Genomic DNA, 24,311 nt, shown 5'->3' on the forward strand with positions numbered 1-24,311 from the left:
CTGTCGGGCGTCCCAGCAGTGGCCCAGTGGAAAAATAAGAGATGTCAGAAGACACTCAGGTAACCGAAGATGTGAATGAAGAGCCTACTGAAATACCATCAGAAGATGATGGGACGGGGCTGCTGTCCAGAGTTAGAGTCCAGTTTCCGGGAGGATGTAGAATGAGCTGGAGGAATGCAGTGTCACAGTGGATGAGAGGTGTCCGGCCGGGAGAAGAAATGTTGCATGTCCCTGATGCTGGCTGGGGAAATGTGGTGTATGTCGTCACCTGTCCCAAAGATAACAAAAGAATAATGAGTGAGACAGATGCCTGCATCTTCAGGAATGAAAGGGAAAAGAGCAATCTGGGAAACCTCTGATTTAAGATGCTTTTAAGTACTTTTTTTTTTTTTTGAGAGAGACAGAACACAAGTGCGGAAGGGGCAGAGAGCGAGACAGACGGTATCTGAAGCAGGCTGCAGGTTCAGAGCCGCCAGCACAGGGGCAACCCAGGGCTCGAAACCACATATCAAGAGAGCATGACCTGAGCCAAAATGGGACGTTTAACCCACTGAACCACCCAGGCGCCGCAGAAAGCATCTGATTTAAAAGCGGCATCACTGCTACATTGCCAATGATGGGTTGCAGATGAAAGCGTGACACGTGACACGCCTCCATCACTGATGGGGTGGCGCAAGTGTGACCTAACCCTAACCCCTAACCCTTACCCCTGACCCCAACCCTAACAGATGCCTGCTTCTTCAGCTGTGAAAGTGAAAAGAGCCATTCAGGAAACATCAGGTTTGATAGTGGCATCGCTACTCCATCGCCAATGAAGAGGTGCAAGCATGAGACTCCTCCATCGCTATTGGGGGCTGGTGCAGGCGTGACAGTGATGGAGGGGTATCACGCCTGCACCTCCCCCCCCATCGGCACATTTTTGGGTGAAATATTGTTGACACATTTCTTGTACTAATTTTAGGCATACATCCTCGTGATTCCATATGTCTGTAAATATGTTGTACGTAACCACAAGTGTAGCTATCACGTGAAAGCGTGCTACACTATTTTTGCAGGAATGACTCTATTCCCTTGGCTCTACCTTGTATCCCTAGTACTTATTCGTTCCATAGATGGAAGCCAGTATCTCTCTCTCAAAGGTGTCAATTTTTTATCTAACCTAAGTATTTTGGTGGTAAGCACAATTACCTCTTGTTCAGCATGTGTAAATTGGTGGGCTATTTTTCTGTGAACATTGCTTAAAGCATTACAAATGATGTCATTCTATTAATAAATTTGGTTTCATTCTTCACTTGCAAGAAAGGAAAAGGAAAAGATTTCTTTGTGTCCCAGGCCCTGTCACTAAGACCCATCCCAATCTGGAGAACAGGCTAAGTTGCCCAGAGCAACTTCAATGCCTCAGCTGAGGGCCATGGCCCTCAGCATTGCAGGACTTCCCATGGTGGCCAGCAGAGGGCGTGCGAGCACCACAAACCGGGAGGGGCGGGTTCCTCTCCATGCGCGGTGATGGCCGGCAGAGGGCGCCCCATTGGCTTTTCTGACCCAGGGCACCTCAGAGCAGGAAGGGCTTCTGTTGCTCCCAGAGATCTCAGGGCCTCTGCCCTTGCCTGAGGACAGAGACCAGAGCTGCGTTTCCAGCAGGTTCTGCCCCCCTCTCCAGGGGAGACCTTGGGAGGCTTGCAGCAACTTGGTGTCTCCTGAGTCGCCAGAGAGAAGCTGCCTTGTTGCACTGAGTGTTGAGGAGAGGGCCCTGGGTGGCTTCCCTGGGCACTGGCCAGTCGGTCAGCAGCACAGACCCTTGCATTTTGTGGGCTGTTCCCGAGTTTTATTCCTCACTTTCCCAGACAGTATTTGAACAAGATGTGTTTTACTAAAGGACCCGTGGATCGAGGAGTCTCGTGACATCACATCATAGATGCCGTGGATGGTTTGTTCCAGATTCAGGCTGGTTTCTGGGGAGAAATCCTGACAGAAATTCAGAAGACCGGGAGCTGCATTCAGTTAAGACATGAAAACATGAAATACTTGTCTCAGGACCGTCTAGAAGAATGAGCTGGGACCCACTTTCCGAGTCCTGCTGGAACCAGAGACCGAGGTAAGGGCACAAACTGTCCCCCACATCATACATGCTTTTAAAAAATTTCATGGTTATTTTTCCCACATAGGGAAGTGATTGAAAACTACAGAAAACTTGGTAGGTAGGTGTCATTAACCTTATGTTATTTTTTAGTTCAAATTCCAGTTGGTAAAGGTAGAGTGTAATATTAGTTTCAGGTGTACAATATAGAGCAACACTTCCACACGTCATCCGGTGCTCTTCCCAGGTGCACGTCTTAATCCCCATCACCTGTTTCATCCATTTCCCCCCCCCCCCCGCCCCATCCCACTGTGGAAACCCTCAGTTTGTTTCCTAGTTAAGAGTCTGTTTGTTCGTTACTGTCTCCTTTCCCCCCCCTTTGTTTTCTTTCATTTCCATGTGTTAGTGAAATCACCTGGTATTTGTCTTTCTCTGACAGGCTTATTTCACCCACCATAACATTCTCTCGCTCCATCCACCTCGTGGCAAATGATGAGATTTCATGTTTTTATGGCTAAATAATATTCCATTCCATATACTACATCTCAGTTTATTCATCAGTTGATGGAAGCTTGGGCAATTTCTGTAATTTGGCTGCTGTAGAAAATGCTGCTGTAAACATCAGGGTGCATGTATCCCTTTGAAGTATTATTTTTGTATTCTTTGTGTAAATACCTTATAGTGAAATTGCTGGATTGTAAGGTAGTTCTCTTTTCAATTTTTTGAGGAATCTCCATGATGTTGTCCAGAGTGGCTGCACCAGTTTGCATTTCTACCAGCCATGCAAGAGGGTTCCTCTTTCCCCACATCCTTGGCAACATGTGTGGTTTCGTCATTCATTGATTTTAGTCATTCTGACAGATGTAAGGTGGTATCTCATTGTACTTTTGGATTGTATTTCCCTGATGATCAGTGTTGAGCATCTTTTCATGAGTCTCTTGGCTATCTGTGTGTCTTCTTTGGGAAAATGTCTCTTAATGTCTTCTGCCCATTTTTAATTGGATTTCTCATTTTTTGGATGTTGTATAACCTTATATGTTTTGGATACCAGCCCTTTATCAGTTGTTGTTTGCAAATATCTTCCATTCTATAGGTTACATTTAATTTTGTTTATTGCTTCCTTTGTTATAGAAGCTTTTTATTTTTATCAAGTCCCATTATTTTTGCTTGTGTTTCCCTTACATCAGGAGACGTATCTACAAAGAAGTTGGTACAGCCAGTGTCAAATAAGTTACCGCCTGTGTTTGCCTCTGGCGTTTTTGTGGTTTCAGGTTTCACACATGGGTCTTTATCCATTTGGAATTTATTTTTGTGTATGTTGTAAGAAAGTGTTCCGTGTTTGTTTGCATGTTGCTGTCTAGTTTTCCTAAAACCATATGTTAAAGACTTTTTTATGTTTGTTTATTTTGTGAATATAATTTATTGTCAAATTGGCTTACATACAACCCCACTGCTCATCCCAACAAATGCCCTCCTCAATGTCCATCACCCATTTTCCCTCTCCCCCACCCCCCCATTCACACTTAGTTTGTTCTCTGTATTTAAGGGTGTTGTGGTTTCCCTCGCTCCCTCTCTGTTTGTGCCTATTTTTTTCCCCTTCCCTTCCCCCATGGTCTTCTGTTCAGTTTCTCACAATCCACATATGAGTGAAAACATAGGATATCTGTCCTTCTCTGACTTACTTCACTCAGTATACTACCCTCCAGTTCCATTCATGTTGCTGCAAATGGCATGATTTCATTCTTTCTCATTGCCAAGTAGTATTCCATTGAATATATAAGCCATATTAACTTTATCCATTCATCAGTTGATGGACATTTAGGCTCTTTCCATAATTTGGCTCTTGTTGAAAGTGCTGCTATAAACATTGGTGTACAAGTGCCCCTATGCATCAGTACTCCTGTATCCCTTGGGTAAATTCCTGGTAGTGTTATTGCTGGGTCATAGGGTACCTCTACTTTTAATTTTTTGAGAAACTTCCACACTGTGTTCCAGAGAGCTGCACCAGTTTGCATTCCTACCAACAGTGCAAGAGGGTTCCTGTTTCTCCACATCCTTGTCAGCAGCGTCTGTAGTTTCCTAATTTGTCAATTTGAGCCACTCTGACTGGTGTAAGGTGGTATCTCAGTGTGATTTGATTTGTATTTCCCTGATGATGAGTGAGGTTGAGCATCTTTTCATGTGCCTGTTGGCCATCTGTATTTTTGAGAGAGAGACAGAGAGACAGAGAGACAGAGAATACAGAGGAGGGACAGAGAGAGAAGGAGAGAGAATCCCAAGCAGGCTCTGCACTGACATGGGGTCCAAACTCATGAACCCTGACATCATGACCTGATCTGAATGCAAGAGTCAGATGCTTAAGTGACTGAGCCACCCATGTACCCCAAGACTATCTTTTCCATTGGATATTCTTTCCCACTTTGACCATATACTTGTGAGTTCATTTCTGGGTTTCCATTCTATTGATCTATGTGTGTGTGTGTGTGTGTGTGTGTGTGTGTGTGTGTGTTTTCCCTCAGTACCATACCGTTCTGATCACTATAGCTTTGTAATAAAACCTAAAGTCTGGAATTGTGATGCCTCCAGCTTTGCTTGTCTTCTACAAGTTTTGTTTTGGCTGTTTGGGGTCGTTTGTGTTTCCCTACAAATATTAGGATTATTCATTGAAGTTCTGTGAAAAATATTTTGTTGGAGGCTTCTGGGAAGATGGTGGCATAGGAGGACGCTGGGCTTACCACGTTCTGCGGATCACTTAGATTCCACCCACACCTGCCTAAATAACCCAGAAAATTGCCAGAAGACTCACAGAATGGAATCTCCGGAACCAAGCGTAGACAAGAGGTCCATGGAAGAGGGTAGGAAGGGCGGAGAGGCGGTGCGCGCTACATGGACTGGCGGGAGGGAGCCGGGGTGGAGAGGCAGCCCACTGGCAAAGAGGAGCCCCTGAGTCTGCCTTGCAAAAGTGGAGGAGCTGGACAGAGTGTGTTCTGACAGCAAGCGGGACTTAACATCTGGAAGGTTATAAGTTAGATCTGCTCAGAAAACGGGAGGGCTGGAGGACAACGGGAGGGAGAGTTGTTGAGCCCTGGACAACAGAGCGCAGCTTGGTGGGGAACAAAGGCGCTAGCCAGCGCCATCTTCCTCGCCCATCCCCCAGCCAAAATCCCAAAGGGAGCCAGTTCCTGTCAGGGAACTTGCATGCACCGTGCAAACACCCAACGCTGTGCTTCTGCAGATCCATCCCTCCGGCGGGTCTGACTCCCTCCCGGTGCCGCAGGGCCCATCCCGAAGCGGATATCCAAAGGAAAAGGGAGCTGAGCCTGCCCCTCCCGCCCCTGTGCACCTGGCCGATCAACCCCAGCTAATATGCCAGATCCCCAGCACCACAAGCCTGGCAGTGTGCAAGTAGCCCAGACGGGCCACGCCACCCGACAGTGAATCCCGCACCTAGGAGAAGGGAAGAGAAGGTACACACCACTCTGACCGTGGCCCCAGCGGTGGGCTGGGGGCAGACATCAGGTCTGACTGCGGCCCCGCCCACCAATGCAAATTATTCAAGACAGCACAGGCGAAGTGCCCTGCTGTTCTGCACCACTCCAGGGACTATCCAAAATGACGGAATGGAAGAATTCCCCATAAAAAAAACCTCCAGGAAATAACGACAGCTAATGAACTGATCAAAAACGATTTAAACAATATAACAGAAAGTGAATTTAGAATAATAGTCATAAAATGAATTGCTGGGCTTGAAAACAGTATAAAGGACAGCACAGAATCTATTGCTACAGAGATCAAGGGACTAAGGAACAGCCAGGAGGAGGTAAAAAATGCTATCAATGAGCTGCAAAATAAAATGGAGATGACCACAGCTCGGATTGAAGAGGCAGAGGAGAGAATAGGTGAACTAGAAGATAAAATTATGGAAAAAGAAGAAGCTGAGAAAAAGAGAGATAAAAAAATCCAGGAGTATGAGGGGAAAATTAGAGAACTAAGTGATGCACTAAAGAGAAACAATCTATGCATAATTGGTATTCCAGAGGAGGAAGAGAGAGGGAAAGGTGCTGAAGGTGTACTTAAAGAAATCATAGCTGAGAAATTCCCTGATCTGGGGAAGGAAAAAGGCATTGAAATCCAAGAGGCACAGAGAACTCCCTTCAGACGTAACTTGAATCGATCTTCAGCACGACATATCATAGTGAAACTGGCAAAATACAAGGATAAAGAGAAAATTCTGAAAGCAGCTAGGGATAAACGTGCTCTAACTTATAAAGGGACACTGATAAGACTCGTGACGAATCTCTCTACTGAAACTTGGCAGGCCAGAAAGGAATGGCAGGAAATCTTCAATGTGATGAACAGAAAAAATATGCAGCCAAGAATCCTCTATCCAGCAAATCTGTCGTTTAGAATAGAAGGAGAGATAAAGGTCTTCCCAAACAAAAACTGAAGGAATTCATCACCACTAAACCAGCCCTACAAGAGATCCTAAGGGGGATCCTGTGAGACAAAGTACCAGAGATATCGCTACAAGCATGAAACCTACAGACATCACAATGACTCTAAACCCATATCTTTCTATAACACTGAATGTAAATGGACTAAATGCGCCAACCAAAAGACATAGAGGATCAGAATGGATAAAAAAACAAGACCCATTTGCTGTCCACAAGAGACTCATTTTAGACCTGAGGACACTTTCAGATTGAAAGTGAGGGGATGGAGAACTAGCTATCATGCTACTGAAAGTCAAAAGAAAGCTGGAGTAGCCATACTTATATAAGACAAACTAGACTTTAAATTAAAGGCTGTAACAAGAGATGAAGAAGGGCATTATATAATAATTACAGGGTCTATCCATCAAGAAGAACTAACATTTATAAATGTCTATGCGCTGAATACCCGAGCCCCCAAATATATAAAACAATTACTCACAAACATAAGCAACCTTATTGACAAGAATGTGGTAATTGCAGGGGACTTTAATACCGCACTTACAACAATGGATAGATCATCTAGGCACATGGTCAATAAAGAAACAAGGGCCTGGGATGATACATTGGATCAGATGGACTTGACAGATATATTTAGAACTCTGCATCCCAAAGCAACAGAATATACTTTCTTCTTGAGTGCACCTGGAACATTCTCCAAGATAGATCACATACTGGGTCACAAAACAGCCCTTCATAAGTATACAAGAATTGAGATCATACCATGCATACTTTTGGACCACAATGCTATGAAGCTTGAAATCAACCACAGGAAAAAGTCTGGAAAACCTCCAAAAGCATGGAGGTTAAAGAACACCCTACTAAAGAATGAATGGATCAGCCAGGCAATTAGGGAAGAAATTAAAAAATATGTGGAAACAAATGAAAATGAAAATGCAACAATCCAAATGCTTTGGGATGCAGCAAAGGCAGTCCTGAGAGGAAAATACATTGCAATCCAGGCCTATCTCAAGAAACAAGAAAAATCCCAAATACAAAATCTAACAGCACACCTAAAGGAACTAGAAGTAGAACAGCAAAGACACCCCACACCCAGCAGAAGAAGAGAAATAATAAAGATCAGAACATAAATAAACAATATAGAATCTAAAAAAACAGTAGAGCAGATCAACGAAACCAAGAGTTGGTTTTTTGAAAAAATAAACAAAATTGACAAACCTCTAGCCAGACTTCTCAAAAAGAAAAGGGAGATGACCCAAATAGATAAAATCATGAATGAAAATGGAATTATTACAACCAATCCCTCAGAAATACAAGAAATTATCAGGGAATATTATGAAAAATTATATGCCAACAAACTGGACCACCTGGAAAAAGGGACAAATTCCTAAGCACCCACACACTTCCAAAACTCAAACAGGAGGAAATCGAAACCTTGAACAGACCCATAACCAGCGAAGAAATTGAATCAGTTGTCAAAAATCTCCCAACAAATAAGAGTCCAGGACCAGATCGCTTCCCTGGGGAATTCTACCAGACATTTAAAGCAGAGATAATACCTATCCTTCTCAAGCTGTTCCAAAAAATTGAAAGGGAAGGAAAACTACCAGACTCATTCTATGAAGCCAGTGTTACTTTGTTTCCCAAACCAGACAGAGACCCAGCAAAAAAAAAAAAAAAAAAAAAGAGAACTACAGGCCAATATCCCTGATGAATATGGATGCCAAAATTCTCAATAAGATGCTAGCAAATCGAATTTAACAGCTTATAAAAAGAATTATTCACCATGATCAAGTGGGATTCATTCCTGGGATGCAGGGCTGGTTCAACATTTGCAAATCCATCAACGTGATACATCACATTAATAAAAGAAAAGATAAGAATCATATGATCCTGTCAATCGATGCAGAAAAAGCATTTGACAAAATTCAGCATCCTTTCTTAATAAAAACCCTCAAGAAAGTCAAGATAGAAGGAACATACTTAAACATCATAAAAGCCATTTATGAAAAGCCCACAACTAACATCATCCTCAATGGGGAAAAACTGAGAGCTTTTTCCCTGAGATCAGGAACACGACAGGGATGTCCACTCTCACCACTGTTGTTTAACATAGTGTTGAAAGTTCTAGCATCAGCAATCAGACAACAAAAGGAAATCAAAGGCATCAAAATTGGCAAAGATGAAGTCAAGCTTTCACTTTTTTCAGATGACATGATAGTATACATGGAAAATCTGATAGACTCCACCAAAAGTCTGCTAGAACTGATACATGAATTCAGCAAAGTTGCAGGATACAAATTCAATGTACAGAAATCCGTTGCATTCTTATACACTAATAATGAAGCAACAGAAAGACAAATAAAGAAACTGATCCCATTCACAATTGCACCAAGAAGCATAAAATACCTAGGAATAAATCTAACCAAAGATGTACAAGATCTGTATGCTGAAAACTATAGAAAGCTTATGAAGGAAATTGAAGAAGATATAAAGCAATGGGAAAACATTCAGTACTCATGGGTTGGAAGAATGAATATTGTTAAAATGTCAATACTACCCAAAGCTATCTACACATTCAATGCAATCCCAATCAAAATTGCACCAGCATTCTTCTCAAATCCAGAACAAGCAATCCTAAAATTCATATGGAAGCACAAAAGGCCCTGAATAGCCAAAGTAATCTTGAAGAAGAAGACCAAAGAAGGAGGCATCACAATCCCAGACTTTAGCCTCTACTACAAAGCTGTAATCATCAAGACGGCATGGTATTGGCACAAAAACAGACACATAGACCAATGGAATAGAATAGAAACCCCAGAACTAGACCCACAAAAGCATGGCCAACTAATCTTTGACAAAGCAGGAAAGAATATCCAATGGAAAAAAGACAGTCTCTTTAACAAATGGTGCTGGGAGAACTGGACAGCAACATGCAGAAGGTTGAAACTATACCACTTTCTCACACCATTCACAAAAAATAAACTCAAAATGGATAAAGGACCTGAATGTGAGACAGGAAACCATCCAAACCCTAGAGGAGAAAGCAGGAAAAAACCTCTCTGACCTCAGCCGTAGCAATCTCTTACTTGACACATCCCCAAAGGCAAGGGAATTAAAAGCAAAAATGAACTATTGGGACCTTATGAAGATAAAAAGCTTCTGCACAGCAAAGGAAACAACCAACAAAACTAAAAGGCAACCAACGGAATGGGAAAAGATATTTCCAAATTGACATATCGGACAACGGACTAGTATCCAAAATCTATAAAGAACTCACCAAACTCCACACCCGAAAAACAAATAATCCAGTGAAGGAATGGGCAGAAAACATGAATAGACACTTCTCTAAAGAAGACATCCAGATGGCCAACAGGCACATGAAAAGATGCTCAACGTCGCTCCTCATCAGGGAAACACAAATCAAAACCACACTCAGATACCACCTCACGCCAGTCAGAGTAGCCAAAATGAACAAATCAGGAGACTATAGATGCTGGAGAGGATGTGGAGAAACAGAAACCCTCTTGCACTTTTGGTGGGAATGCAAACTGGTGCAGCCACTCTGGAAAACAGTGTGGAAGTTCCTCAAAAAATTAAAAATAGACCTACTCTATGACCCAGCAATAGCACTGCTAGGAATTTACCCAAGGGATACAGGAGTGCTGATGCATAGGGGCACTTGTACCTCAATGTTTATAGCAGTACTCTCAACAATAGCCAAATTGTGGAAAAAGCCTAAATGTCCATCAACTGTTGAATGGATAAAGAAATTGTGGTTTATATATACAATGGAGTACTACGTGGCAATGAGAAAGAATGAAATATGGCCCTTTGTAGCAACGTGGATGGAACTGGAGAGTGTGATGCTAAGTGAAATAAGCCATATAGAGAAAGACAGATACCGTATGTTTTCACTCTTATGAGGATCCTGAGAAACTTAACAGAAGACCATGGGGGAGGGGAAGGGAAAAAAAAGTTAGAGAGGGAGGGAGCCAAACCATAAGAGACTCTTAAAAACTGAGAATGAACTGAGGGTTGATGGGGGGTGGGAGGGAGGGGAGGGTGGGTGATGGGCATTGAGGAGGGCACCTGTTGGGATGAGCACTGGGTGTTATATGGAATCCAATTTGACAATAAATTTCATATATTAAAAAAATTTTGTTAATGTCATAGGGATTTCATTACATGTATAGATTGTTTTGAGGAGAGTAGACATTTTAACAGTATTTGTTCTTCCCATCCATGAACATGAAATGTATTTCCATTTCTTTGTGTCCTCTTCCATTTCTTTCATCAGCATTTCATAGCCTTGAGAGTACAGGCCTTTCACCTCTTTGCTTAGGTTTATTCCTGGTATCGTGTGGTATTTGGTGCACCTGTCATTGGGATTGATTCCTTAATTTCTCTTTCTGTTAATTCATGATTCGTTTATAGAAATGCAATAGATTTCTGTACATTGATTTTTGTATATTGTGACTTGTGGAATTCATATACCAATTCTAGCAATTTTTATGGGATTCTTTCATGTTTTTTGTATGGAGCATCATGTCATTTACAAATAGCAAAGGTTCTACTTCTTCCTCGCTGATTTGGATTCCTTTTATTTCTTTTTGTTGTCTGATTGCTATGGCCGGGACTTCCAGTACTATGTGGAACAACAGTGGTGAGAGGGGACATCTCTGTCTTGTTCCTGACCTTAGAGGAAAAGCTTTCAATTTTTCCTCATTCAGGATGAGATTAGCTGTGGGTTTTTCATAGATGACCTTTATTATGTGCAGGTGTGTTGAATCTCAATCTACTTTGCTGAGGGTTTTTATTATGAATGGATGTGACATTTTGCCAGTTGCTTTTTCTGCATCTGTTGAAAGCATCTTATTTTTCTTATCCTTTCTTCTCTTACTGTGGTGCATCATGTTGATTGATCTGTGCGTGTGGAACCACCCTTGCAGCCCAGAAATATATCCCACTTGATTATGGGAAATGGTTCTGTTAATGTATTGTTGAATTTCATTTGAAGGTATTTAATGAGAATTTCTGCATACATGCTCATCAGGGTATTGGCCTTCACTTTTATTAAAAATTTTTAAAAACATATTTTCAAATGTTTATTTACTTAGAGAGATAGAGTACATAAAAGTGAGGGAGAGGCAGAGAGACAGGGAGAGAGAGGATCCTGAGTAGGCTCTGAACTGTCAGCGCAGGTCCAATGTGGGACTTGAACCCATGAACCCCAAGATAATGACCTAATTAGAAATTAAGAGTTGGACAGTCAACCGACCGAGCCACCCAGGTGCCCCTGCAGTTTTCGTTTTTTTAAATTTTTTTTTAACATTTATTTATTTTTGAGACAGAGAGAGACAGAGCATGAACGGGAGAGGGTCAGAGAGAGAGAGGGAGACACAGAATCCAAAACAGGCTCCAGGCTCTGAACTGTCAGCACAGAGCCCGATGCGGGGCTCGAACTCACAGACTGTGAGATCGTGACCTGAGCCGAAGTCGGACGCTCAACCGACTGAGCCACCCAGGCGCCCCAGTTTTCGTTTTTATCTGGTTTTGGTATCAGGGTAGTGATGGTCTCATAACATGAATTTGTAAGTTTTCCTTCTTTTTTATTTTTCGTAATAATTTGAGAAGAATAGATATTACCTCTTCCTTAAATATTTGGTAGAATTCATCAGTGAAGCCATCTGGCCCTGAACTCTTGTGTTTGGGGAGATATTTTTTAAATTACTGATTCAATTTCTTTCTGGTTTCAGATTTTCTATATCTTCCTATTTCAGTTTTGGTAGTTTATGTGTTTCTATGAATTTATCCATTTCTCTCAGAGTGTCCAATTTGTTTGCATTTAGTTTTTCATGATATTTTCTTCTAATTGTATTTCTGTAATTTGTGATTTTATGTATTTAAATTCTTTCTTTTTTCTTTGTGATAAGTCTGGCTAGGAGGTTTTCAAGTTGATTACTGTTTTCAAAGAACCAGCCCCTGGTTTCACTGACTTGGTCTACTGTTTTTTGTTTCTATATCACTTATTTCTGCTTTAATCTTTATTATTTCCTTCCTTCTGCTGTCTTTAGCCTTGGATTGTTCTTTTTATCATTCCTTTAATTGTAAGTTTGGATTGTTTGAGATTTTTTCTTGCTTTTTAAGGTGGGCTTGTATTGTTATATACTGTCTTAGGACTGCTTTTGCCACATTCCAAAGTTTTTACCAGTGCATTTTCATTTTCATTTGTTTGAGTGTAGTTTCTCATTGATTTCCTGGTTGGCCCATTCATTTAGTAGCATGTTGTTTAACCTCCCTTTATTTGTGGTCCCCCCCCCCCTTTTTTTTGTGGTTGGCTTCACGTTTCCTAGCTTTGTGGTCAGAAAAGATGCTTGGTCTGATCTCATCTTTGTGTACTTGTTGAGGCCTGATTTATAACCTAGAATGTGATCGATTCTGGAGAATGTCCCATGTGCACTTGAAAAGAATGTGTATTCTGCCATTTTAGTATGGAGTGTTCTGAATATATCTGTTAAACCCATCTGGTCCAGTGTGTCATTCAAAGCCATTGTTTCCTTGTTGATTTTCTGTTACAGGATGTGTCCTTTGATGTAAGTAATGTGTTAAAGTCCTCTACTATCATTATTTTAAATGAGTTCCTTTATGTTTGTTGTTAATTCTTTCATATATCTGGTGATTGCATGTTGGATGCATAAAAATTTACAATCGTTGGATCTTATTGTTTGATTGTCCCCTTTATTATGAGATAGTGTCCATCTTCATCTCTTGTACTGTTTCTTTTTTTTTTTAATTTATGTTTTAGTCCTTGTCATGTTCCTGACCTTAGGGGGAAAGCTTCTCAGTTTCTCTCCATTGAAGATGATATTCGCTTTGGGACTTTCACATACGGACATTATGATGTTGAGGCATGATCCTTCTAGCCCTCCTTTCGTGAGGGTTTTTTTCATCAAGAAAGAAGGCTGTATTTTGTCAAATGCTTTTTCTGCATCTATTGAGAGCATCATGTGGTTCTTATCCTTTTTTTGGTTAATGTGATGTATCACATCAGTTGATTTGCAGATATAGAATCAGCCGTGCATCCCAGGAAAAAAACCCACCTCATTATGGTGAATACTTCTTTTTATGTATTGTTGGATCTGGTTTGCTTATTTTTTGTGAGAATTTTTGCATTCAGTTTCATCAGGGAAATTGGTCTGTAGTTCTCCTTTTTAGTGGAATCTTTGTACTTTGGACTCAAGACAATGCTGGCCTCATAGAATGAGTTTGGAAGTGTTCCTTCCACTTCTCTGGCCATGACTTTATCTTCTTTCATTTGGGATGTGTTCCTCTGTCTTGGCATTTTGGCTGAGTATTTGCCTTCTCTGTGTTCCAAAAGCTCATTATGTTACCTGCCTGCGAGATGAATGGCTTTATGAAGAGGATGTCATCTAGTGTCCAGGGCTTGGAACTTCAGGGAGTGTCTCTGCTGTGTGTTGTGTGCACTGTTTTGTGTTCTGGCTGCACTGTCCTTCAGGCCAGTTGTATGGGCACTGTCTGGTCCTTGGCCAGAATGTGCTGAGTTTTATCTAAGTCTGCTCTGATCTGCTTGTTAAATGAGACTTGAAACGACTGCCACGAGAAGTGAAGCCCTGCAGAACTGTCTGGTCAAGAGAGCTGGTGTGGTCAGGGGCTTCTGCTGGTCTTCTGGGGGGAAGCGGCCAGCTCCATTGGGACTGAGGCAAGCTTGACCTAGAAGGGCAGTCTCACCGGACCAGAGGGTGGGGTATGGCTTGGTATAAGTGTGTTAGGCAGCCAGTGTGGGAATTGCCTTGTTTCCAGCAGGTGGCTCTGTGTTTATGCCAGGGGTCAGAGGAGAGAAATGGTGCCACCCAGCTCCTTTGTCCCTAGACGGGCATCTTTTTGAACACTGCCTCTCAGGGGTGTTCTCCTAGAAGTGTATAATCTCCCCACTGTGTGCACCAGACATTGTACACCAGGTATCGTACAGATCACTGTTTCCATGCCATCTGCCCCCAAGTTGTTTGCTGTCTTCTCTCTAGGAGTAGGGCAGTGCCCTCAGGGCTGTGTCCCAGCCAAGCCTAGTAACCTTAAAACTCCACATTCTTGGGGTGCCTGCATAGCTTGGTTAAGTGTCTGACTCTTGACAGTGGCTCAGATCATGACCTCGTTGTCATGGGATTCTCTCTCTCCCTCTGTCCCTGCCCCTCCCTTGCATGTGCTCTCTTTCTGTTTCTCTCAAAATAAATAAACTTAAATTAAAAATTAAAAAATTAGTGGCATGGGATACCTTATTTAGGCAAGATTGCCTCCCTGAGGGGAATGGCAGTGGTGTATCAGTAAAATTTCTAGCACTGACTAGGCAATTATGTTGACTGGTTAAAGGTTACATTCCTGCAGGAATGAAACTAGGTTTGGTGACGTGGGGCCTTCATGTAAGTAACTCCATGAGGGACCTGGGATTTTTCTTGACATTCCAAACCCGAATTTTTACACATTCATTTTTTATTAGAAATATAGCCCTAAATAATATTTTAGCCACCTACTGCCGGCCCGATTTTCATATCCTGTGAAACTGTGACCATCTCCTAATCATAGATGAAGATCAACTCTGTGACTCTAAGATCTTTGTGGGTCTAAGTTACTTTGATCCAAGTTACTAAGATCTTTGTGAGTCTAAGTTTACTGCTCGCCTTTTGAAGCCTTTGACCCAGGGACCCCAAGCCAGGCTGCTGAGCCATCACTTAGGCACAGAAGCACCCTTTCCAGGTCACCTATTCCTAGAACACTGTCTTTCCCTCTTGTACTTCTGGGTCTTACCCTTTGGCAAGTCACATGCTGTGATGGACATCCCGTTATGCAAACCTGTCAAAGTGGCCCAAATAAAGCTGCTTGCGTGTCTGCCACTTCATGGTCACATCTTTTCCTTCTGAAATCCCTTGAACTCACTATCATTCTTCTAATCTTTGAATATTTTTTGAATTAGAAATATTTGATTCTGTTGTATTCCTGCTAAAAATATGCATGAAAATATTAAAGCAAGGATTCTTTAGAATAAGAGAGCAAGTCACAATGATTCATCTGGCCATTTGTGCTTTTTTTTTTTTTTTTAATGTTCAGGCATGATATAAAGTACATCCTGTAAAATCTGAGTGTGGTTCATTATCTATGATAACCACCTTTATGGAAAGCCAATCGATAACATGCTCATTCAAGATCAGAAAACCACTTAACCGTATAATAAAGTGGCATATACATACGTTATTATATTCAAGTATGTAAAGTAGATGTTTCTATAACTTGCATATCATTTTGTATTATTCAGTTTTCTGTAACATGAATGCAATTATTTAAATAAAACAATAATAAGAACAATAAGAATAGGCAAATGTCAATCACTAGTAACTAATAGTAGGACTAATTACATAATATAATGTGTTGAAAAAATAAAACCATGATTACTAATAATCTTTTAATTCATAATGGGTTTCTAGTTACCAAAATTTGGGAAGATAGTACTGAGTCTCCACATACGTCAGACTGTTTTCTGGTTATTGATGTCATATCAGTTTGTACATTATCACAATCAATATCTAGAAGAGATATGTATTATTAACTAAAGTTTATATTTTTACTCAGATTTCTTAGGTTTCACCTCTTCTGTTCCAGACTCATCTGTAATGTGTAAGCTGGCACATTACATTCAGTCATCCTGTCTCCACTTGGCCATGATATTTTTTAAATTTTCCATTATTTTTCATTATCTGTGAAGTTTTGAGAGGTACTTTTGTAGAATGTATTTTGTAGGATGATCCTTGGTTTGGATATGACTAATGTTTTCAAATGAGTAGACTGGAGTTCATATCTTTTGGAATAGAAGATCCAGAAGCATAATGCCATCCATAATTATCACTTCACATACAGGGTGTTTACTCTGAAGATTGGGGTCTTTTGTTAGGATTGTTCTTGTTCTGTGAAAAATGCTCTTGGTATTTTGATGGAGATTGCATTGTATCAATTGCTTTGGGTAGTATAGACATTTTCACAATATTTGTACTTCCAATCCATGAGCATGGAATGTCCTTCCATTTCTGTGTCATCTTGAATTTCTTTCATGGGTGTTTTAAAGTTTTCAGAACATAGGTCGCTCACCTCTTTGGCTAGATTCATTCATATGTATCTTATTATTTGGTGAAGTGTCTTTTTTATTTGGTGTGCAATTGTAAATGGGACTGTTCTCTTAATTTCTCTTTCTACTGATTCATTATTGTTGTCTAGAAACGCAACAGATTTCTGTACAGTGATTTTGTATCCTGTGACATTGCTGAATTCATTTGTCAGTTCTAGCAGTTATTGGGTGGACTCCTTAAGGTTTTCTATATATAGTGCCATGTCATCTGCAATGTGTTTCTGATTTGGATTCCTTTTATTTTTTATTTTTTTTGTCTGATTGCTGTGGCTTGGACTTCCAGTACTATGTTTAATACAAGTGGTGAGAGTAGAAATCCTTGTCTTGTTCCTGACCTGAGAGGAAAATCTCTCAGATTTTCCCCATTAAGGAGGATGTTAACTGTGGGGTTTTCATAGATGACCTTTATTATGTTGATGTATGTTCCCTCTAAACCTACTTTTTGGGGGTTTTTATCATGAATGGATGTTGTACTTTGTCAAATACTTTTTTTCTGCATGTGTTGAAATGATTGTATGGTTCTTTTCTTTTCAAGTTTATTCATTTTTAACCAAGACAGAGCGTGAGCAGGGGAGGGGCAGAGAGAGAGGGAGACACAGAATTCGGAGCAGGCTCTTGGCTCTGAGCTGTCAGCACAGAGCCTGACACGGGGCTCGAACTCACGAATCATGAGGTCATCACCTGAGCTGATATAGGACTGTTAAAGGACTGAGCTACCCAGGTGCCCCGATCATATGGTTCTTATCTTTTGTCCTGTTGATGTATTGTATCACATTGATTGATTTGTGATTATTGAACCACAGCTGGGTGCGGTGCAGATGTGCACAGCGTCCTGTGGCAGCTATGCATGCGGCTGGCCAGACAGGGTGCCCTTGTGGTTTTAACAAAGTTTGCCCTGATACCAGCAGGCTTGGAGTGGGTAAGTCTCCCAGTGAACCCTTGGGACTGGCGCACTGCTAATGGGTTAGGTAACAAGTGTCTGTGCAGCCTCACCCCCCTGGTAGGTGCCTCTGTGCTTATTCTGGGAGTGGGGGTGGGGGAGAAGAATGGTGCCTGTGAGCTTCCTCATGGTTGGAGAAGTCCCCCAACACACTCAGAAATCAGCACGAACAGTTCTGTCTCCTGTTGCCTCCGCATTGTGTAAACTGCCACATTTACATTGCCTCTTCTCCACACAGGCAGGGACCTGGCTATCACTCACCTTCCTGGATCACCCAGTGCTGAGTCAGCTGACCTCCAAAGCTCCAGGATCTAAACTCAAGGGAATTTGGCCCCTCTCTGTTTTAAAGTCAAATGTTATGAGGATTAGTCTTCCCTGTGTGAGCTCCCTGGTGTGAGGGCTCACTTTCTCTGCCCTCCCTGCAGGCAGCCACCCTCCACCTTTCTGACCTTCCTAACCTTTCAGATGCAGCTTCTTTCTATTTAGGTGTAGAGTTTGTTCTGCCAGTCTTTGGATCACTCTCTGGTTCATGGGCTCGGATGTGGATGTTATGTAGTTGAAAACATGGGACAGGGTGAACTCAGGGTCCTCTTACTCTGCTATTATTAATTTTTTAAATGTCTTACTATTTTGGATTTGTGAGACATGGTCAGACAGACTCCTATTACCCATGCACTTCAGGATTAGAAAGGAGTTATCCCCCATTTTCTTCTAGTATTTTATGTTTTGAAACTCTCTTTAATGAGGTATAAGTTACATATAAAAATAGCCTCAAGTTAAAGGGTATAATTTGATGAGACTTGATCTCATGGCTACAGCACCATGAAGTTATACAGTTTCTCTCTAAACCTTAAATCATGATCCTTTGCGTCTAACTTAAATGTTTCTTTTGAGGTAACGAAGAAAGTTTTTTTTTTTTACATTTTCAGATATTGCCCTGATGTCTGAATGCCTGCATTGGGATACCTCTTTTCTGATAGTCTATATTCCTGTAAGTATTGCATTCGGTCTACCTTTGGACTTTATCCTCTATTGTATCACTCTGTTCATGTAATTTTGTTGCACTGCTTTAGTGATGAGGGCTTCCTAACTGGCTTGATTTTCACTAAATGGCACGAGCTGCAGTTCCACTTATGACAGAAAGCATGGGATTCCTGTGTTAGGTACTCAAGAGCAAGGCAGATACCCTGGGCACTTGAGCTGAGAATTTAACTCTTTTTGCCAGCCCTCTTCCCTACCCTTGGAGACAGGAATCCCCTTTTGCTCACACAGAAATGTGGGTGCAGTCAGTAGAGAAAGTCCCCTTCTCTCCCTTACCCTTTGTCTCTCAAACTCCCTGTTGCTACCTTGTGCCCTTCCCTTTCTCTGACGCAATCCCCCAGGCCCACTGCTCCAATCCAGCCATGATCAGGGCGTCCTCTAGCTGCTGGCCTCTGCTCTGGCCATACCTCAGTGAAGAAACTGCAGCGGGATTATGTAGTTCACGGGTCTGATCAAGAAATCTCTGCTCCTCAGAGTACTCCTGCACGTGGTGCTGTCTGGGGAGACCTGGCATCCTGGGCGAGGGTCTGACTCCATTTGTGGCCTCCTCACTCCTCTCCCACCGTCACTGCTGGGCCCTCATCCTTCCTCACCATTAGAACTCAGCGTTTCCTAGGGGCAGATACCTGTCTATATGACCCCGAGGCACCAGGGAGTCAGTGAATATTTCTAAAGTAAATAAGCACAAACACCCCAAAAATCTAGATACAGGAAGTTCCCACCACCCCAGAAAACTCCCTCGGGCTCCCTTGCACAGAGGGTGACCTTGCTTCTATCCTCCATCACCACCATTTCTGCCAGTTTGTTACCTGTGTGTACAGGAACCCCACTATATGCATCGATGGGGAGTGAGAGTAGATCCTCCTAGAAGCAGACGTTGACATAGAATGGTGAAAGGTGTATTAGGGGACACTAGGAAGAACAAAGCGGAGGGGACAGGATGGGCAGGGAACACATTCAGGCAGATCTCACCCCTTTTTAAAATACATAATCACCATAGTCTGTCACCTTGCACAGTCCTCTTCAAATTTCAAAATAGTTGTCTTATAAGGCAAAGAGATTTAAGAGATTTTGGGTAATTTTTGTATGATCCTATGTTTCCTACATGCATTCTGTTTTCTGTAGTTTATCTGTGGCCTCAGATGAACACATTAGTATGTGGCTGCATCTGTGAGATTATATGTAATGGAAAATGATTGTCTTCATATCTCTGAATGTACATGTTCTCATAATTTTCTTTCTTTGTCTGGTGGGGCCTAAATTTTAATAGAAAAATGAGGGACCTTGTCTTACTGTTTAAAAGGGCAATTGCCAATCCCTGGGCTGAGGTGTTAACAGTCTCAGTTTAATGAACTTACGTGACCATCTTTTTTTGATGATCATTGTGTGGAGATATCTTAATTGAAACTGTGAGAAGGGTGAGTGGACACTTCCCAGACATTTTGCAGATGCATTCTGTATTCAATGTCTTCTTTTCATAATGTCCTTAGAAACAAATATTACCCCTGTTTCACAGAAAACAAAGCTCAGGCTCTGTGTAGGTCCCACTGAGAACTGGTATTAGGGCTGAGACAGCAGGAACGCAGGAAAAACCTTGGGATATTGTGAGAGAAGTCTGAGGAGATGGAAAGCTGTAGTCAGGGTGATGACAGGGGTCCAGCAGGGGTGGCATCTTGGCCAACCCTGAATTGTAGGTTGACCCACTGGAGTCTGACTCAGGCTGAAAGCCAGTTCAGGCACTCAGCTGACCTAGGTCCTTTCTTCACTTTTAGTTTCACTGAGGGATATGAACTTAGACAAGCATTTCTGTAAGACCAACTTAAACTTTCCATATCTGCCGGGCATTTTTTCCCACAAATATCCAGAACCTTTAGAAAACCCAGGGAGAAAACAATCCATTTAGATGATTGCCTAGGTGCACTTTGGCAGCACTGACGTTTTGGAGATAAACACTGCATTGTGCACTGAGAGTGACCCCACATAGCAGCTCTGTGTGGACCTCATGCTCCCTGCTCAGGCTGTGGCCAGGAATGGCCTCCAACTGCATCTCACTGATCCCAGCACCCTCCCCTCTGCACCTCCTCAAACTCTGCTTACTGTGCTCAACTTCCCTTCTATTCCTGCGTGATGCGAGTTTCCCCTATTTTTGCACTGGATCCTTCACTGGTACTTCCACTATGGTGACCACAAGGTCTGTGTCATATAATGCATGTGCCCCCTTTCAGACGGGACACCTGAGGCACCTACACTTAGGGGTGCATCTCATCCTTCACGGAGCTCAAAGCATTGTGTCTAAGACAGGCACCAGTGCTCCCGGTAAGTCTGCCTTTGTGTAAAACTCCTCTTTCTTTTTGACAAGAGAAACCTACAGCTGACCTCATTACAGGGAAATGACACAGCCCATTGCACATTATGTCCGGAGAAACTTGAGATATGTGACACTGTCCTCAGGCAGGTTTGCAGTTGAATTGCCAAGCCCTCACAAGCATCCCTACATCATTCCCACCAAGTCTTTCACCAAGAAGATGAATATTCTTTACAAGTCCCTCATCCAGTTCAGGTCATCTTACCAAATTTAGTACATGGAGGAGCTGGTGGAGGAGGGGGAGGTGGCCCATAGCCCGTGACTGGTGGTGAAGGGTGGTCCATGGGGGACAGCCTGCAAGGCGATCCTGGGGAAGGACCAGGCCCTCTTGCATTCATAATGGCCTGCGGAACAGAAAAGAAAGCTATGTTCATAGGACAGAGCAAAGCACCAACACCAGCAAAAAGTGGCAACCCAAAGAAGCAGGGCTCATCTCCTGCCAGCTTCCCCACCACCAGGTTCCAAGAGGGCAGCATCAGCGCCAAAATCTCTACCCATATTTTGGGTTCCACTTATGCTTTTGGGGTGTGGAACGGATGCTATGGGGATAAACCAGCGTTCGCACATGTTTGTAAATGTAAAACAGCAAAGGCTCTTTTCCTAGAGGATTTATGGAGTGAATACTAAATTAATAAAATAGCATACTCCCCATAGGAAGACATCTAAGTCCACGGTCACCCTCCACCCTTCATCCCCCTCCACCACAAAGGCTGCTTACTGTGTATGTGAAGAACTACAGAATGAGAAGGAATGACAGTCCCAGTTTCCACCCATGGAATCATAGCCCTTGTGGCTCAAAGCTCTGCCTCTAAGCCCCCGCCTGTGCCCGATCTGCTGCTCTCCTGACAGTAGGGTCTCCTCCTCTCTGGAAGTGCTATCCAGTGGCACAGAGACACATGGGGCGATAGGGATCCTGAGGTCCTGCAGAGAACCTGGAAAGAAAGCATGCTCTTAGAGAAACACTTCGCCTCTACATGTTAATTGGGTTCAGCTAATTTATTTTAATTCAGAGGTACTTCTCAGCTTAAGTAGAGTAAAATTTGCAGGGTACTTTTGTCCTCTAAAAAAATGAGCTGAAATTCTAATTAACAAAATTAACACAAATGCACTTTGATTTCTGGTGTAAATTTCCGTGTTTTACCCGTACCTCTGAAACAGGACAGAACAGAACCTGCTCATATGAACACAAGGGAAGGCCATGGTAGGGACTTGCCACACAGGTCATTTTGGATTTTCTCTTCACAACTTAACTTTCAGTGCGTGTTTTCTACAACAAGTATGTCACCTCTTATAGTTCAGAATGTTCATACCCAGGGCACACCTGAAGGGATTCTAGACAGCATGTTTCCCACAAAAAGATTGAATGCTGATGGATATGAAAGTTACGCTAAGACCACTCTATATGACACATACAAAAATATAAGTTGCAGTGAAGGCAGTTTGCATTTTCAGATTGTAGAGATATCCACAGATTTTCTGAACACATTAAAACCCTTGACAGAAACAGGAGAGGAAGAAACAGCAAGAGCAGTGATGCCACATTGAGGAGATCCAGAAAGAATGAGGCAAGCCAGGAGACTTCCAAGGGGAGTGTGGGATCATCCACCTTGGCTTATTTCCAGGAACACCCTGGAAAAGCCCTAAGGTCCTCACCCCTAAGCACACTTAACTTGTAAACTTACCACAAATAGATGCCAGGTGGCCAGTAGAGAAGCCCGTGGACTATTCGGTAAAGGTTGTGCATTTGGAACATAAAAAAAACAAGCAGACATATCATACGACACAGAAACCAGAGACATTGGCAGGAGAGTGTGCTGTACAGAAAGATGTGGGTGTCAGGAGAGACTTAGAACTGAAAACGGCCAGAGCATTTCCCTTGTACTTCTCGGCACTTTTGGTAGAGTCAGGATTGGTATCACTCACGGGAGTGACACCAGCTTCTGGATCTGCTAAAGGCCCTGGATGGGATGGACATTTATTCTGATTTGAGTAGACTGTGAGGGATTATAAACAAAACAAAGAAAACAAAACAAAACAAACAAAACAAAACAAAACAAAACAAAAAAACCCTCCTCACATTCCTCACACAACTTAAACTCTTTGCTCCAGTCAGATCACAAATCACATGCAGAGGGTGTACCTCATCCCTCAGGTGATCCCCAAGAAGTGGAAGACCCATCCTGTAAACCCTGACGAAGACCTGTAAAAGCCTTGATTCAGATGTTTTCATCACTCATCAAACAATGATGGATGGCTGGGGCTCGGGTAGATGGATATACATTAGGCTGTGCCTCATGCCTCACAGAGCACAGCACGCGGACAGGGCATTTCTGCTGAACCGCTATGTCTGCTTTTCTGCATACAGCCCCATTCCTTCTCCACAAGAGACACCTGTGCCAACACAGAGTGGAGGAAATGACAGACACATGATATGTCGATCGTGAAACACGAGGAATGTGGTAATGGCGGCAGACACATTTCCCTTGCATCATAATGGTCTGTGGTACCACCTCTGCACCTTGGCCAAAGACCTAACACCAACAAAGATGAGTGTGCTTTACAAGTCAACTCATACCACTCAGATGATCTTACCAAGTGTTGCTGGTGGAGGGTTCAGGGTGGCCCCAGGGCCACCAAGGTTCAGGAGGTGGATGTGCCAAATAGCCCATGGGGGCGCATCTAGGGTCCTTGTCTGCAGATTCTTCCAGTTAACGGAGGAGGTCCCCATGGATCCACACTGTCCTGCAGAACAGAAGTAACAGCTATGTGCCTATGCCAGACAAGAGAACCAATACCAAAAGCAGCTGTAACCCAGAGAAGAACGTGCCAGCACCTGCCACCTTCTCTGCCACCAGGATCCAAGAGAGTAGCATCAGTACCTGAAAACTCTGTCTCTGCCACTGGATGCCACCTACAGCTTGGGGTGGTAGATGCAAGAGGTGGAACTGCTGTCACCACACATCACTGCCCATGTCTGCGGAAGTAAAATGGCAAGGGTCCTGTCCTAGAGGGTTAACAGAAGTAATTACATAGTAATGAAGTAGCATTCTCCAGACAGGCAGGCATCTATGTCCCAGTTCACCCTGCATGCCTCCTCTGCAGTGACTCCTGATGCTCTGTTTTTGGTATATTAGGAACACAACAAATTGAGTGCAAATAAATGGCTCATATTCTGCCCGTGGAATCACAGCCACTCCTGGCGAAAAGTTCTGCAGCCAGACCCTCACTTTGTCTCCTCTGCTCCT

The 24,311-nt window shown here is 42.7% G+C and overlaps 1 long non-coding RNA gene across 1 annotated transcript; it reads left to right on the forward strand.

The window, feature by feature from the left end:
- The first annotated feature begins 1,676 nt into the window (after window positions 1-1,676).
- LOC123605863 lies at window positions 1,677-23,055 on the forward strand. Its single transcript, XR_006715960.1, has 3 exons — window positions 1,677-2,095; window positions 18,590-18,651; window positions 22,225-23,055. It is a non-coding gene; the product is annotated as an uncharacterized LOC123605863 (long non-coding RNA).
- The last annotated feature ends 1,256 nt before the right edge of the window (window positions 23,056-24,311 follow it).

This window comes from Leopardus geoffroyi, chromosome A2 (assembly GCF_018350155.1).
Source record: "Leopardus geoffroyi isolate Oge1 chromosome A2, O.geoffroyi_Oge1_pat1.0, whole genome shotgun sequence".
In the NCBI taxonomy this organism is placed as follows: Eukaryota; Metazoa; Chordata; class Mammalia; order Carnivora; family Felidae; genus Leopardus; species Leopardus geoffroyi.